The 5,218-nt window shown below is 27.5% G+C and overlaps 1 protein-coding gene across 2 annotated transcripts in view; it reads right to left on the bottom strand.

Annotated features, from left to right (window-relative positions):
• LOC136071873 (pre-mRNA-splicing factor SYF2-like) overlaps positions 1–901 on the bottom strand; it is a 35,584-nt gene extending 34,683 nt beyond the window's left edge. The window contains exon 1 of one of the 2 annotated variants that reach the window (XM_065797422.1): positions 776–901. The gene's annotated coding sequence lies outside the window, so the exon portion shown is untranslated. Of the gene's footprint in view, positions 1–723 lie in introns of both variants that reach the window. The other variant, XM_065797421.1, reaches the window with a different exon arrangement.
• Positions 902–5,218: the final 4,317 nt, after the last annotated feature.

Consider the following 5,218-nt stretch of genomic DNA (forward strand, 5'->3'; position numbering starts at 1 on the left):
GTTTACCAGTGAAGGACAATAAAACTTTCACATAAAAAAAAAATGATTGAATAATAAAAGCAAATTATTAACTAGTAAAATACTGAAAGAAATAACTAAAAACAAGAACTCAAATATAGTAAGTATTTTCTAGAGCATACTGATCTCAGCAATAGACTCATTCGATTGTCTACGGGTTGCATATAATAATGCACTTTGCTTGATATTAAACAAGCCAACATGGAACAGTGCTTGTGAATTATTTGTAAAACATGGTGCTCATTCAATTAATGTTGTTATTCTCAAGCAACAATACTCTTCACTGTTACTGCTGCAGAATAGTGATAACCTTGTCATAAAAGCTTTTGTTAACTCAGACAGGTCTCCACTGAAGTTTAAATGGAGAGCTGAGTTATATTTATTACACTTTGATTTCTTATCTTTACTATTATTTTTTAATTTTTCCTTGGGTTTTGTTTATATTCAAGTGCGTTAGTCTATGTTTTATACTAATCCACTTTATTTTACCCATTGTATATTTATTATATTGGGCCTTGAGGTTGTCAATAAATTTGATTGATTGATTGAAAGATAAGAAAATCAAATTTATGTTTGAAAACTAAAAAATACTTTTATATTTATACCAAATAATCTCTCAGTGAGAAGTAAACTTTAACTAAATACTATTGAAGAGCTAAAATTTATATAACATTTCTATTAATGTTATGTAAATATTTGTCATACCTATAATAAAACTTGCATACTTTTAAAGTACGAATAAAAACATTTTCGCTACCTCTCCTCAAACTGGTCGGAAAAACAAAACAATATCTATGCTCCAAGATAACTTATCGCAGGGCACGCTCCTTCCTTACCCATGTTGTTTATCTTGCTAGAGCCGGTGGCATATTTTGAAACCCTATACAGACTCAGAATAGGCAGAAATTCGCGCAATCTGATTCGCTGATTTTGAAAGAGAGGCTTTTGCGCGTATGTTTAAATCAAAACAAATGTCAAAAAACGTTTAAATAATAAAAGTGAATTTGAGTAACTTCATATAAAACCAAATAATAATAGCAAAAAAAAAATATGATTTTTCTATCCAATTTTGTGAAATATAGTACAAATACTTATACAAACCCTCACAACTCAAACATCCGTGATTTTCAGAATTTTTTCTTAAAAATAAAGATTTGAAAAAATTAGTTTGTTTTTCTAATTGTTTTTATAATTCTAAGATATAAAAAAGACAACCATTGTAACAAACTATAAACCAGATGGTGAAACTTGACTATGCTGTGATTCTCATACGATAGATTTTTTAAAACAGTTTTAAAATTTACCTACTAATATCAATAGACTATTATTAACTTGGTATAATTTTTTTTCAAATTAAGTTCCCATTTATCCAATCATTTAGCAAGAAAAGTATTTTGAAAAAATAACCTAATTTCTTTTTAGAACTTTACACTTATTACTCCCATATATAATTTATATACAACACTAAAAAAGTTTGAGAATATTGCTTATTGGTTGTTATAGCTAGCCCAGATGATTTGCAACACTCTTAAATTAAAAGCAATTGTAAGCAAGAGCGAATTTAGATATCCTTTGGTAATGTATAGTAATAAAAGATCACAAAGCATTGCAGCATAATAAGCTATTAGAAAAAATCTATAACCTGATGTCCACAAGTGTGTTTTGATATAGTAAACTGATTACCAAAAGCAATAAATCTCAACTTAACACACCTTTATGAAAAACTAACTGTAAAAAGGTAGAAACAAGAAACATTGCCAACATGCAAGTTCATGTTGTTGTTTATTTCAATTTCAAAACTCAATACATGTTTGTTGATAAATAGCTTTTAACCTGAACAAAATACTTGTTATTGTATTCTATAATTAATATAAAATGTGTATCCTTTAATAGCAACTGATGGTAGATAATATTAAATAAAGCAGCAAACTTTGATAAATTTTATATATTTATAATGCTAATAATTTATTTTACATTATATATTCCAGAAAAAAAAGAAAATATGTCTGCTCTAAAAAAATTAGAAAAAAAATCTTAAATAAAGTGTACTTCATATTTACAATTTTTATTCATAGTTTTATTATGTAATTTTTAATATAACCAATAAAAACAAGTGATCTTTTTTTAAATTTCTGTGAATATCTCTTGTTTATTAATATAAAAACAGAGATGTGTTATGTTTTATTTTGATGTAATATTAATAACTTTTTTTTAAAACTTGCTACTTCAAATGTAAAAGCTAATTTTGATGAAGTTATTTTTATTACAAAAATTGCCATAATTCACCTTTATTTGGTTAAATTTTTTGACTTTAATACTCAGTAAAGTTTTAATGTTCAGTGAAAAAACAAATATCACTTTTTTGTTAAATTTTCCAATAGATTTTTATCCAATTTATTATTCAAATTATTTCCATTAGATTAATATCCAATTTTCATCCTATATAATATATATAAAGAAAAATATTGATGTACGCCTTATCAGCCTTCTCAAAATTTAGGTTGAACAGTAACTTCTTCAGGGTTCATAGATTTATATGGAACATGTAAGCTAGTTTGGCAAAACATCTGTAAAAATTTTCTTTTTCCAAAATTTTAAATGTTAAACTGTTTATAATTAACAAGTTGATATAAAGATGCAGTAACGAACTTAGAACAACCTCTACCTCAGCTTAAAATTTATACTTTTCATATTATAAGTACTTTACCAGAAGTCTGGTGCAATTGCATATAAACTTTGTATCGAGTATGCTTTATAAAACACGGACATTATATTTGATCAGAAACACATTTAGAAATCTTGCAAAATTGCACACATGCAAATTCAAGTGAAATATTTCAAGAGTTTATACATACAAAACACATTTTATAATAGCTTTTTTTTTGATAATTCTCTTTTCTTTTTTTTATTACTCTTTTTTCATTAAAACGATTGATTTTAACCACTTAGTTTAGTTTTTTAAATCTTTTTTTCTTTCAATTACTGCAATACAAAAATGCCACAATCATTTGCCATAATCTACTTTTATTTATGCCATAATCCACTTTTATTTGGTTAACTTATTTGACTTCAATACTTTTTCTTGCTTTTAATGTCAGTGTTTATATGAAACTGTACAAAAATTACTGTTCTGTAGACAAACATAAATATCACTTCTTTTGTAAAAAAATATATCAGCCTCCTCCAAACTATGGTTGAAACAAAGCATGAAAACAAAATCTCCTCAGAGCTCATATATTGACATGGAACATGTAAGCTAGTTTTGCAATTAGTACAAATTTTCTATTTTAAAAAACTCTAATTTTCAAATCTTTATAATAAACATGTAAATCAGTTTATAAATAAGGTTCTTCACCAGTAGTCACGTAAAACTGCATATAAACTTTGTATGCTAAAGTGCTTCACTATTAGTATCGTACAACATACTTATATAAACTATGCATTTGAGAATGCTTTAAGGCCAAGGGCATATTTTAAGAGAAACACATTTGTAGATTTTTTCAAATTTACTTCAACACATTTTTTTTTCGTTTCTTAAAATTAACAATAGATAAAATCTTCATCACCAAGATAAACTTTATTGAAATTTTTACGAGTGAAAATTCTCTTGTACAAATAGATTTTGATACATTTTAAATACTCTGAAGAGTACTAAAAAAAAAAGAATTTCCTGTGTTATATACATGACTTGTATTGATAAACTTAGTATATCATAACTTTGAAATTTATTTCAAAAATCTGTTTGTTTTGATTTTAATTATATTAATTTAATTTTTCAACAAAATCGCACTTGCCTCTCTTTCAAAATCAGCGAATCAGATTGCTCATTTTTCTGCCTATTCTGAGCCTGTATAGGGTTTCAAAATATGCGAGCCGGTGTCAGGAAATAAATGTTCCCCATTACAGAGTTTCCCCCTGGCCGAAATATTCTTTCCGGGGGGGAAATATATTTCGAAATAATATTTCCCCCCTCGTAATATCTGTTCCCCTATCTGCGAAATAGAGTTTCCTCCGTGATATTAGTTCTTAATACTTAATAATATACAAATTGACATAACTTGCGCAATTAAATGCGCATATAGATAGATCTAAATGCTAAATGCTACTTTTGGTTCAAATGCTAAATTAACAAAATCTACATAAAAAAACAAAGTTTCGCTTGAATCGAACGCATCTTTCATAATTTTTTTTGTTATATAAAGTTTTTTCATGCAAATCTCTAATAAGTTGCTAACAAATTATACGTTTTATTGTTAAAAAAATAACTTCGTGCAAGTTTGGAACGTTTTTAAATGTTTTGAAAAGGTTGTTTGGAATTTTTGTTTGTATATTTATGATTATGTTATTCAAATCCATATAAGTTTTTTTGTTATGTTTAGTAAAATAATACTATAAATTGCAAATAATTTTTATGATATAACTTTCATTTCATATTTATTATAGTTATTTGCTTTCTGTAACGAACACGAATATTTGCTAACGTTTATAATTCAACTAGTTAAATAAAATTACAAATTACTTGCAAAAATAAGTTGTTTTTATTCGATATAATGATTTAGTTATTTTAAACAAGAATATGGAAAATTAAGAAAGTAAAGCTCTGCAAATGTATCTCGGGAAAAATGAATATCCTTCTAATTATACGAAAGACGATAAAAGAAAACTTCGAAAGAAAGCAGAATCCTTCCGGTTGGTACATGGAGATTTATTTCATATCGGAAATGAAAAAAAACTACAACGTGTGGTAACTGGAGAAAATGAACGAAACCGTATAATACAAACTCTCCACAGCAACATAGTTGGAGGATGTCACTTTGGGCAAAACGCCACTATCAAAAAAGCAACTGATAGGTATTGGTGGAAGTCGATTTCAAAAGACATACGAAAATTTGTAGCACCCTGCCCTGAATGTCAACGTGCGAATCCTAACAACAAACCATCACATGCGACGCTTCATCCAATCCCAGTACATGAAATTTTTCACCGTTGGGGAATAGATCTAATTGGTCCGTTGAAAGAAACTAAGAGCGGAAAGAAATATATTGTAGTAGCAACAGAATACCTTACTAGATGGGCTGAAGTTGATTTCATAGCAGCAAAAGACGCGGAATCTGTTCATCGTTTCATTCTCCGTCTGGTATTCAGATTTGGAGCTTGCTACATTCTACTTCATGACCAAGGACGCGAGTTTTGTAACAAG

Source organism: Hydra vulgaris, chromosome 05 (assembly GCF_038396675.1).
Source record: "Hydra vulgaris chromosome 05, alternate assembly HydraT2T_AEP".
Classification (NCBI taxonomy): Eukaryota; Metazoa; Cnidaria; class Hydrozoa; order Anthoathecata; family Hydridae; genus Hydra; species Hydra vulgaris.